We start from the raw sequence: 13,340 nt of genomic DNA on the forward strand, positions 1-13,340 counted from the left end.
TTCTTAGTCGTACAAAAATCAATCTTAAATCAGAACTACCTAGTAGAGATTCAGATTTCAAGAGAATAAAAGAAGCAGATGAATATCATTCAGCAAATAGCTCCACTGGAGACCAATGGAAAAGCCATTGCTTAAGTGTTACTGCCAGAGAGGTGCACAACATTAACTGCAGTATCAACAAATAGAATATTAGAATTAGCTTATATCAGGTCATTATCATTTGATTTCATATCAATCTAGCTACACTATAATCCCTTATTTTGGAAAAACAACTGTTTTCTTCTTTCTCAAGTAATGTACAATAAATAGTTTTTACGTACACACCAGTGAGTATTTTTTTCATCTTCCCTAACAAGAGAAGATGAAAACTTCATCTTACTGACTAGATTTGGATCATGGTATTCAGCCCATTTGTAGAAGTTAATATTTTAGGACAAAATTTTGTATTATATTTTTTATCTTTATTAGTCACAGCTGCAACCCATTAAGTGCAAGTCTGTTCCTCTTCTTTGGTAATTAGTACAACTGTGACTTGTCAGGAGCAAGGTTGCCTGTAATCCCTTCTTCTACACCTACTGGCAAGTTCTTAGACTCCCCTTTCTTCATTAGAGTTTGTTTTCCCTATTTTTGTGCAGGCTGCAGTGAGATTTTCCACCAGGAAACATGTTCATGTAAGTTCCTTGTGCAAAACCAAGAGAAAATCGACTGTTAGCTTTGAGGGGTGCAAAACTAATTGAAACAGAATAGAAGAATTTCAAGAAATAAATCATATCTCATTGAGTTCATCTTGAGTAGTTGTATTTCCTGACCTCTAGAAGACTCTAAAGCTTTATAAAGCTTTATATGAATCACGCCTTTTTCTGACTACTTCTTTTCCAGAGTAATTAATTGTTTACTAAGGCTTTTTAAATATTTAATCTTGTTTTAAATTTCTTTACATTTCCCAAATTCGATGTTTGTAGACAGTACCTATTTAGCTTATGTTGCTATATTGGGCCCTGCATATTGCATTTTGCAGCAGTAAGAATCATGAAATGAAATAAAATTTTATAACATGTTCTCAATTTGCATACTTACCTGGTTGATACCAGTGCACCTGGATACTTTTAGGTATTGGAACACTTTGGATTCAGCCATGATCTGAGTCAAATTCTTCAAAGACCATCAGTATTTTTGAATTTTCTGTTTCAGACTTGAGAAGACTGGTGGAAATGTGGAGAATATAGAATTAATTATGTATCTAGATAAAGCATTGTGTCTTTTTGATTGACTGCAGAATTTGAAAATAATTATATTCCTCAACTTTGAATCAGGTTCTTTATTTTTTCCTATACATTTAGAATATTGATATAAAATAGTCAAATGTATTTAAATTACCTGTGTAGGCTAAATTATATAGAAATTCTGTGCTAGCTCAAAATTACAGTAATCAATTCTGAATATATATACTTAAGACTGGAGTGAAAATGTTCTACAGTTTGAAAAGACATCCATACATCCCTGACTCTGACCTGAATCCACATTTTGAAAGAACATAACCAGTGTTATTCATTACTTATTTCTATCATTAAAAATTATATCAGAATATGTAATTAATTAATAACTGCCTTTTGAATATAGAAAGGACTGCTAATTTTCCCCATTTTCCCCCATCTGCTATAGTCCATTTTTTGCAGGGAAAAAAAAAAAGTAATTTCTTTTTTTGGTTCTGTTTTAATAAGTACAGTTTCCTTGAAATTGAGCAATGATTCTATTTAATACCTAAATAAAACAAATGCCTTTCCAAAACAATTACTATATCATAATATATAGTATGATTCAGTAAGCAACTACTTCTCTGTCATTTAAACATTATGTTACCACAAGAACTATATCTATTGTAATGATTAATTAATTACAAAACATATGATTATGATTATTATTATTACTATTATTTTGGACTATTCTAAGACCATTTAAGTTTCCTGCTTTCCTGAGCTGTTTGCCTGGAAATGGAATAGTTTTAATCACTCTCTGCCTGCCAAGGCTCCTTCTCATCTGGAAGTTTGGGATTCATCTGAGTATGGCCTCAATCCCTCCCAGATTTGTAGCCACGGAAGGAAAGGTGTATCATGCTGGGGAAAAAAAAGAACAAAAAAAGAAAAAAAAAAACAACCCACCAAAACAAAACCAAAAAAACACCAAAACAAAACAAAAAAACACGGGTGTAACAAACCTTCAAAGCAACACAGTCTAAAAAGTATCTAAGAAAAAATTATGTTAATGATTACCAGAAGTAGTAGAGTATTGTAATCCTTACAGATATATATAAATTTTTACAGGGAATGCAGAAGAAAGAGCTGTTCAGATAAAGACTATGACTTTATCAATACTTTACCCTAAAAATTATCATGGGCATTAAATTGTACATTCATTTTAAGCACAAGATTAGATAAGATTTTAGAAATCATTTGTAAGTCTCTGATGTGGAACACAGCTAATACTAGACTATGCCAATAGAATAATGGCTAATATTATAAAAGCTTTATGCAAAGATACAGATTGTACAATCAAAGTAAACTTACACTTAATGGCACTATGTTTTTTGGGAAGTTTCAAGAAAAGGAGTTTAGTACATAGGTTCTGCTGATAATGAGATTATTCCGCCACTAAAAAGCTCTGCCCTGTGTGAAATATTTGCCTTTAAAAAACTATTTTACAAAAAAAGTAATATCTAAAATTTGTTACTTGTGCATTTCTAAATTTGGATATTTATATATGAAATATTCAAGGACAGGCTGGATGGGGCTTTGAGTAACCTGGTTTAGCAGAAGGTGTCCTTGCCCATGGCAGGCAGGTTAGAACAAGATGATCTTTAAGGTCCCTTCCAACCCAAGTTCTATGGTTCTGTAGTATTGTTCTATGGTCCTATAATATCTCTCCTATGTAAAATTTATGAAAATGTACATGCTTCATTATCCAGTTTTTTCACCTATTTAGAAGGTCAAATTAAACATTTTGAGTACATAAGTTAACACAGAGCTAAATTTTCATCTAAATGATGGTAAATTATTTCTTTTTCAAATAGAATTTTTTTAGGAGTGAGCATCTAAATCCAAAAATTACCTTCAGCCAAAAGTAATTCTTCCAGTTCAGGTAACATTTTTATTCCATTGTTGTCAATGACAAAGACCAATCATTTTTAACTTCAAAAATGAAGCAGCTCCATTCTATTGTATACAATTCTTCTATTAAATTTATATGGGACAGTAGTGGTTGAAAAACTTTGCTTCACTTCTGCTGTCTGCCTATTCCTATTCCTTTTTTCTTTTTTTTAAATTTTAAAATGTCTTTATTTGCATATAAAGCAAATATTCACTGTATAGTAGCAAGGCAAATGAAGCATTGAACATGTTGCAATTTGGTATTACCCAGAAAAATACAGTAATTGATAGATATGTATTTTTTTTCTGTACACAAAAACATTAACAGATGCAGTCATTATGTCTAATGTTCTTGGCATCTGCATGTGTCTGTTAGGAAAGCTAAACACAACTTTAAAAAGTACAATATCTCTGCAGCTGTGGCATACTGAGAGAAGAAACAAAAAAGCATGAATGCAAGACAAACAAGAGCTAAGAATGACTTGGGAAAAAATACAGCACTGATCATTTATCAAACTATTTATACAACAAAAAAATGGATACTAGGCTCCAGTTTCCTGCCAAATTCTAATCCACTCAATAAAATGTGCTATTTCATTGTCTTGAATGAAACATAGACAAAACAACTATTTAATGACCACAAATGATGTAAGAACTAAAGTAAATCAAATTGAAATCAAGATTATTTGTCCTTCACTTCTGACAGACAACATTTACAACTGGAAACCTTAAAAAGCCATTTAACTAATGTGTTTAAAAAGTCTCCCTGTTTTGAAATTACATGCCAGTGTGTCATTTTTGATTCAAATATTCTTCCATTTGTAAAATCACTCTGATTTTTTTTTTCCTCAGCCAGAAGAATGCCACTGGCATTCACCAAGCAGAAAAGAGGAAAACAAATCTTTTGTTCAAGATCATTCAGTTTGAGTGTTTAAATGGAGACAAATGACCTTGAGATAGAAGCCTGCGTGCAGGAATCTTGTATCATTCAGAGCCCAGAAGTGATCTCCTCTCCCTGCAGTAATTTTGAAACAAGTGTGCTTGAACTTAAACGTTTATGCCCTCCAGCCAGCCTTGGGCAGAAACCTTCAATGAAGGTTTCATTTGAACCAAGAGGAAGAAATCTGAGTGCTAGAATACATAAATGTGGTTATTATAATTTTTCCTTGGCTACTTTGTAAGAAATACTCTGGGATGGCAATATTTTCCCTTTGCCTCTGCTAAAAAAAGAAATAGAATAAACTACTGTCCTGATAATTTTCTCTACAATACTTTAACAGATTTCTTAGATCATCACGTTGTGGCAGGTTGTATGTGGCTGCTTTCAGAGATACTGAATTAGTTTGCACATGAAGATGAATCTACTTGAAGTGGCTTTCTTTTAGCCATTGTTATGGGTACAGAGGCACCAGCTTCACAATACTATTTATGCTGACTAGAATAATTAAATTTTTCATTTCATCCTTTTCTTCTACAAACCCCATGAGATACCTGCCCCATGAAAGGAGGTCTGCAGGGATTATCTTGGAACACAAGAGTGCTGAGGAAGTGGAATTATAAAACACATCAAGGAGCGTGACTTTGATAGGATTAACCTGATTTCAAACCTGATTTCACTGAAGCAAAGAACATGGTCAATTTTAGAGTTTAACTCTGCTCTCCTTTATACTTGTATAAATCCAAGGAAATAAGTGAAAATGAAATTCAAATAGAATTATTTTACATAGGCTCCTTCCTACAATTAATACATGTATGAGTCACGATTATATGTGGTTATCCTCATTCTGAACACATTCAGTTAAAAATTATTCAGAGATCTGAAAATTTTTTCATTGTAATAAACCTTAAATCTTAGTCAAGGACTTACAGGAATAAGTCCATATATTAAAGACAAACCATTAATAATATCTGAAGAATGATTAATGATCTTGGAGTTGAATTGTTCAAGTACCTGATCACCAAAGCAAACACCAAGGTAACCTGAAGATATACAGATATTGCACTCATGATAACGCATTTGAATGTTGATGTTTTATTAGCTGCAGTGAGTTTTTTTAACCCAAACAGTGCAGATGGGTTATATGCAATACATGCCATCTTGCACTCAATTTTTTTCCACTGACTAAAACTCAGGACTGTAGTTTGTTCTTTTACTTGTATTGCTCTGAAGAAGTTATAACTTTGGAACAAAGTCCAAAGTCACACTTCACAAAGGAAAGAAAATTAAACTTGACCTTTGTTGAAGCTGCAAAGCAGTAACACAAGGAAAAGGAAATAATACAGAGTTTTGTTTTGCTCTTCCCTGTAGTAACCTATAGTTATCTTTTTTTCAAAGCAATTTCTGTATGCTGGAGTTCAGACCTAAGTTCAGTTTCAAGCTGCTCATTCTAGTGCAATTCCAATACTGCTGGCACTTCTGGAAAGCAGCCCAGGTGGGTTTAAGCATAGTATACTGTAAAAAAAGTAATTTTCCTGGCACACTGTGTGAGATCAGGTATTGCTGGCCTTAACAAAAAACAAAAACAAAACAAAAAAACAAACAAACAAAAAAAAACCAAACAAAAAAAACAAACAAAAACCAACCAAACAAACAAACAAAAAAAGTTATACAATAGAATTTATTTATTTTTTCCAATTTTTATTTTGTAGAAATACAGAAGTGCAAATCCTCCACTAAGACAGAACTTACCTTCTGATGCACAGATGAAAGAATACATTTGCAAACACAAAAATTAAATTATTCCCTTTCCACTGTAAGAGATGAAGTTCCTCTCCATTTGAATGCATATATTCTGTTATATACTGTATTGCTTTGAAACACAGTTCTTTTACAAGCACACTCATTTGTGCCCTGTGGTTCAGGGAGTCACGTTGTTCCCCGGTTTCTGTGAGAAACAATGCTTTCCAATTCAACAGCTATGAACCCAAGACAAGCTATTACTGTCTGTCTACATTAGCTTGTCTTTTCTTCTCTGTAGCATATTTAGCTACAAGCTGCATAACATGCGGTTTAAAAAGAGAAAATATTCTAGTCTAACACTTCAGATGCTCTATCTTAATGAGGTAATCAGATTATCATCTGATGATGAAATAGCATCATCAAGTGTCACGAGCATTCTGTGTGCATTTTTTAATGATGCTACGTAAACATGCACTTCAGTGGATTTCCAGACCAAAGCATTTCTGCATATCAAGAAACTATGTCATTTTTTCCCTAAAAAAAAAAACTCTCAATGGGTAAATTTACCAGATTTTCTTTCTTCTTTGGTGCATCTCAATATCTGAATCTATTCCTTTCAGTCAAAGTAATGCTCTACAAAGCCAAATTATGTTAAATATGAACATTTTCCACTCTCTTTCCATTTCCATGGGTTGGAAGCTATCTCAAGGCTGGTTTAGTTTATGAGAATTGATAACCATTCCTTAGGAAAACCAATTCTGAGTAAGCTGCAGTCTGCAAGAAAAAATGCACTGTAAGGATTTGGAGTCTTTAAACACAGTTGTGAAATTAGCCTACTTGCTGTTCCTAGTACTTAGAATCAATGCACTAGGAAAAAAAGCAAATCAAACTTGAGGTGGAGGCAAGCAGCTGGAAAGGGATTGTGCAGGTTGGTTGACATGGGTTTGAATTCTCTGCTGGCATACATACGAATGGATGAGTGTTAGTAGAAGAGGTTCCGGAGAAACAAGAATGACTTGTTAATTCCTTCTTTAAGGGTGAATAAGGGAAAGATACAACTGACAAATAGGAGACAGAGGCCGGGGTTCAGTTCCCTAAGTATAGGTAATGAGTGACAATCAATTTTCCAGAGAGTCTCCCTATTATAGAATTCCATACACTTCCCTGTCAAGAAGCATTGGATTGTAAACTTGTATGAAACAGAAAAATAATTACCGTAATTTTTAGGGCATAATTATTTTGTGTTCCAGCAGCCCCTCCCTGACCGTGAAACTTCTGCTTATCTTATTTCTTGCCAATGCAAAGATACTGTCATTTCTCCCAAGGAAGTTTTCATGATCTTATGATAAAAACAACCATTGTGTATAAGTGGAAATACTGAAAGTACTGCAAACTGTGCACAGATGAAAACTGATTCAGAAAGTGGTTGTTTTGCAAATGATTTTGCATGAAATATTGATTCTCTTATATTTTTGCATTTGTTATTGTTGCAGTGCCAATTGTGTGTAAGAAACTTTCCAATGTCATTAAAGATGACAAATCTGTTGGTACAGATACAACCAAATGAGAGGACTGACAACACACACAATGATACAGAAACATATGCTCATTTCTATCTGACAGAAAATAGACTAAAATTTAAGATAACATGATGTTAGCAATACCAGGCAATAAAACAGAAGACAAAAAGCCAACATACCACAATTTAAAAGGAGTTTGTGAGAAATCAAATTTTGCTGCGTCTTAATTACAACAAACCTTTGTATATACCTACAAAAGTGGCAGGAAAGATGACTGCTTAGCTCAAATGAAAAGTACTTATAGATATTCTATGCTAAGAATAAGCCTCAGCCAGGTACATTTTCTTATTTTACATTCATGTCTGTAGACTTCTCAGTGCATTCTGAAACAAATTTTAAAAGGAGCAATATTAAAATGCATGTATAGATTTCTGGACAAAAATAAAGGATAATTTTTATAAGCAAATTAGATTCTTTATGAACTGGAAACACACCCTCTACAACCAGTGCAGCAGAAGTGTGCTTTTTGACACAACTTTTTAGAAAATTATTAATTTTAAAAAATGTGTTACAAGTCAATTTAACTGGACTTGATACTTCGGATTGCAATACATTTTAGATTTTATTCTGCTTAATGGTTCACTGTGCTTAGTTGGTTTAGGCTTGAAAGTACATATTAGTGACAATGAGGAGGAAAAAAACAATCAGGTGAGCTCAGCTGAGATTGCCATATACACGTCAGTCAGTGTTTATCAGGCAATTCAGCCTCAGCAGTCACAGTCTCTGAGCTGTTCCACTGAGATTGCTCACAGTTCTTGTGCTCTTTTTGTTCCTTCTGCTTAGGGAATATGATCTGAAATATACTTTTTCTATTTAAAGAAGCTGTATGAAACGCCATGTTTTCCCATTACTACGGAAAATGAGGCATAGGTGTATGAAAAGTGGATTGCAAGCAGATAAAATAATTTTAGCACCCTGCAGTTGACCTTATAAGCTGTTATAGTGCTCTCCCTACATGGCAGTTTAATTTAGGAACTCCACCTCTGAGCACAGTCACAACAATGTTGACAGTTTTGACTTAAGTGACTAAAAAACATTGCATGTTGCATTGACTTTGGCACTTGAGTTGTTGGTAATGAAACAAGACAAAGCAATTGTAGAAGTTTAGCAATAGCCAAGTCCAGCAGACCGATGAGTGCTGCAGGAGTGGCACCGGAGAGATTGCTCTGTGATGCTGGTCAGGCTTGAGTGTTTGTGCCCTTAAACCACGACTGTTTGTCAGGGAAGGTCAGCTTACAATTTTCAGCATTGAACTTTTGCGTGTCTTTAAAAGTTACAATGGCAAGAATACTGCAACCTTGAACAATATGGACATAAACAGTCAGGTTTACAATTTTGGTTTTGTTTTGTTCTGTTTTGATTTTCAGTTGCATCCACTGTCCCATACTGCAAATCAGCATGTTTCATTTAAGTAAATAAACACTCTAAGTAGCAGATTTGACAGAGGAATTTCTGAAAAATATGGAGAATATATCTATGTCTGCAAGAAGAATATGCACAAAGCACATCCTCAGAAAAAATGGACTAATTGCATAATATTGGAACAAAGAGGGAAGATCCTGCATGTAGCGAGAAACTTGATGTTACAAAGGAGAGAACCACCAATTAATGAGTATGTTTATAGCATGTTAATTGCCTGTTCTGGGACCACACTTAGAAGGCTTCTGATAACCCTCTGTGCCTAAAGCTCTTTCTAGCACATGCCATGTTTACAATTCATCTGCTTCTCATAAAACCATTGTTGCCAAGTATGGTGAAAAATGTATCAAGTTGTAATAAAAGCTGATACGCTCTTAGGGGTGCCTTATTCTGCAGATTTATAGATGCTATAAACCCTCACTGCAGGTGAACTCACAATGACTATGTTTTCCACGGTTCAAAGGTCTTCAAACATGGGTGGGCTGAGACCTCCTTACCCCAAGAGACAACATCTGTGAATTCTGTATGAAATCTTCAGTGAGAATAGCACAATGTAGCCATCACAACTGTCATAAATGCCACAGTTTCTGCACAACCAAGAGTCACAAACACCTTTGGCTGGGCCCTGAGCTTTTACAGAATCAAAATAAACTGCTCATCCAGTTGGCTGAGGACTTGGAGACTCCAAGGGGTAGCCTAACTCTAGCATTTTACATAATCTGTGTACAAATGAAAATGATTCATTTCACCTGGTTTGGAGTTAGAACCATGCCTTCCTGTATTGTTTTGATCCATTGGGCAATGAAAGCATGCACACAGAACTCCGGCTTACAGCCACTCCATCAGCTGCAGTATCAACTCTGTCTCATAAACAAGGTTTATTTCTCCATGCCTAGAAAACTGGTTATTCCAACCATTAGCTATTCAAGACAGATTTCACAGACAGCAGTACATAAGCTTGCTATTCACACAGCACAAAAAGACATTATTTCTGTTTATTGCAATGTCCTCTGTCATTCCCCTTGGAAATGTTATTTTCTTATAAAGTATACACGTGAGGAGGCTGGAAATTAAGTAATAAAATTTTTTTGACCAATCCTTTTCTTAGCCAAGAACTGAGTTTTGGATGGGAAAGAAAGATATTTTTCTTTTCTCCAAACCCCAAAACCTTCAAGAAAAAAGACATTGATTTTCACACACTTTTTTCCTCATCTGTTTACTTCCATTTTAACTCAGACTTTAACTCCCACTCTCAGAATGCTATCTGCAGAGAACAAGGGGTAGACGCATGCCAAAAGAAGCTTCTATTAAACCTAGCAGGGAAACTTCTGTAAGACTAGGCCAGTAGATCTCTTCATACATTTTGCACCCTGGCATGAATGATTCTTATATTTCTATACCATTCTTCTTCTAAGAGGCAGCCCATCTTGCCTCCACAACTGTAGCTTGTGTGGGAATAAAATTTTGAATAATCTCCTTTGTTCACACCAAGGAAAAAAACCATGTAAGAGCCAACAGAGCAAGGCAAGAGGTGTACACCACAAAATAATACACAGGTAAAAAAAAGTGAACAAACCAACCATATAACTGTAAATAAAGTCATATGACTGTGACAAACCAAAAAAAAAAAAAAACCAAACATGTAGCCATACTGGATTTCCCACCACTCCTTTGAAAAGTGAACTAATACTCAGCTAAAACTATGTAAACTCAAGAACACATGACAAATCAGTTCAGAAACAGACAAATGTGACAGGTGAGGGCAAAAGAAAACCAAGAAAAATACATGAGGTGTCTACATGAGAAATCATGTTGCCATGGTTATGCTGAGACCTCCAAAAGCTCTGCTCATCCTCTTTCTCTTTCCTGTATTGTTACATCATCTGTTATTACTTACATCCCCTCTGCTATACTGACACAATTCCACCAGGAATCAAGGGTATATATCTTAATTCTGTGGTGTGTTTAAGAAAGGCTTGGAATCTCTCAATTCAAAATCATGGTCATCCTGAAGCAGTTAATTTCTTTCACATTTGGCCTTAGTCAGCAGCCAATATTCAGCAACATGCAGTTCTGAAGCTTGTTCAAGATATACATCCAACGATCAGATGGATGGTATCCTTAAAGGAAATATTTAGACTTTCCTTGCATTGTGATTGTGGAGCACCTGTTTTAAGATCCTCAGGTTTTATGGCTCTGGTCTTAAAGGTACATTCTGTGGTAAACAATTTACAAATGCCATGACAGAAAATTTTAGGAAAAAAAAAAGGCCACAGTGAAATGAGCACCAAAAGTAAAGGCATACACCACACAGATCATTAAACTAAGTTTTATCTACATTTTCTTCTTCACTGCTAAAAATCAAAAAACCTCTGAATGAACAGGATATTCTGGGGCCCCACATATAAAAAGACAAGGGGGAATAGCCTTACGCTGAGGGAGGGCAGGTTTTGATTAGATATTAGAAATAAATTCTTTACCGTGAGGGTGTTGAGGCATGAAACAGTTTGTCCACAGAGGTTGTGGACTCCCCATCTCTGGATGTATCCAAGACAAGGCTGGAATGGGGCTCGAAATAACCTGGTCTGGTGGAATCTAGTGGACACTCAAGACTTCTTAGGTTTTCTGATAAAATATTTCTGCAAATAATTTAAGTCAAAGAGTAAAGGTTGTTTCTAATTATATATAATCAGTATATATTTTTATATGTATAAAATGGAATTGAGTCTTATGTTTGGGCATGTGCTCATGATTAAGCTACGTTTCAGGCCAGCACAGAGTAGTCATAATCATTTAGGACTATATGTTTACAAACACAAATATAATTTATGCTGACTAGAAGTAGAACAGTGAATGTAAAAAAGCCTCAGCAAACCAAAACATTATAAAGATGACAATGTGAGAAATTATGAATTATGGTAATTTGCAAATTGCACACAGAAACTGCATTCTTTTCACTAAATTGACACCCATAATTTTGCATGCAGCTGTATATATCAAATGAGATGACTGTTGAACATGTTTTTGTGTAAAAATCTTAATATGAAGATGGATTCTGTAGAAATAATATATGGCACTGGGAAGGACTGATAGGTTGCAGGCAGCAAATTATAAGACAATGATAAAATGGATACAGTTATGTGAAATAAATTTTGAAAACTTTCAGTGAGTACCGTTTAAAACGTAAATGTCATATTAAGATACTATACAAATGGTAAATGTATGTGCTAAAATGACAAAAACTGAGCATGGCCATTAACTTTTCAGAGTGATTTTTAAGTTCTTATTCTAGCAGGTAGGCGGTGTCAATGCTGATGACTGCGTGTGAATACGTGCTGTAAGTATCTATGCATATCAGCCTAGCAGAGTACTCTGATGGCAGATGATTAATAGCTGAAAACTATTACATATACCACTTGTATTCTAATTTCTACCTTATAATTTAGGAAGCTTGTTTCAGGTTGGGACTTTTTTCATGTCTGAGGAATTACTCTGTATTCTTATTTAAATGAGGAGGAAAAAAAAGGCATGGTTTTAAACAGGAGTTGAACTTCAGCTATTGCAGCACATATGTACTAAAAACTAAAATTTGTTATTGGTGAATAAATAACATCTTTCATTAGATCCTAAGTAAATTAGCATATCCAAGTCATCTAGCACCTTTGGGTGAAGCCAAGACAGGCAAGAACATGTAAATACACAGACAAATTTTAGTGAGGTATATTTTACTCTCCTGAATCAGCACAAGAATGGCTTTTTACTGTCTATTTTCTGCTCTGACAAGGATAAAAGGGACAAAGGCTTTCTGGTCATTTCTGAATGACAACACATTTCCTTGTTTTTATCTGCTACTGAGAAGTGTAAAAAGCCAATTTTTTTAAAAAAATTAAATATTATTAAATACTAAATGTTACTTTTTAATAAACTACAAAAAACTAAAGTAATGCTTCAATAATTTGCTGTAGTAACTGAGTGTACAGTTGGTAATTACTAATTACAGCTTCAAGAACTTGGAGGAATTTCTAATGTAAGATTATATCACTATTATTAATATCTATATTTCTCATAATTTTGTCAGCACGCTTTATCTTCTGAAGAGAATGAAACCTTAAAGTTGAAAACAATTGCAGTATTGTCAAAAGTATGCAGGTTCATTTGGATCACAACAGGAACAAAAACTATCACTGTATTAACAACTAAATTGCCCTAAGACTACTAGATAAGATGGACCATAAAGTTCTTGTCTTTGGTGTTTTCTACTAATTAACTAATTATATATTCATTATTATCAGAATGCTATTCATCTTTTCTTTGGAAAGAAATATCTCCTCACTTGTTTTCACAGGAGGTATGCACTGAGCTTTTGTACTATTTTTAAGTCAAATTACCCATCCAAAAGCAGATATCTATCCCCGTGCCTCTTCACTCCCGTTGTTCCCCTTTCTCTCGAAAGGAAGAGCACTTTCCTAACTGACTCTTTAATCTTGGATTTGTGTTTCACAGTAATGCATTTTAGCT

The 13,340-nt window shown here is 34.4% G+C and overlaps 1 long non-coding RNA gene across 1 annotated transcript; it reads left to right on the top strand.

Moving 5' to 3' along the window:
* The first annotated feature begins 565 nt into the window (after positions 1–565).
* Positions 566–9,091, top strand: LOC136286073 (uncharacterized). The gene is made up of 3 exons (XR_010719733.1): positions 566–671; positions 5,479–5,575; positions 8,771–9,091. It is a non-coding gene; the product is annotated as an uncharacterized lncRNA (long non-coding RNA).
* The last annotated feature ends 4,249 nt before the right edge of the window (positions 9,092–13,340 follow it).

The sequence above is a fragment of the Chamaea fasciata genome, unplaced genomic scaffold, assembly GCF_029207755.1.
Source record: "Chamaea fasciata isolate MVZ Bird 193981 ecotype frontalis unplaced genomic scaffold, bChaFas1.0.hap1 SCAF_2, whole genome shotgun sequence".
Classification (NCBI taxonomy): domain Eukaryota; kingdom Metazoa; phylum Chordata; class Aves; order Passeriformes; family Sylviidae; genus Chamaea; species Chamaea fasciata.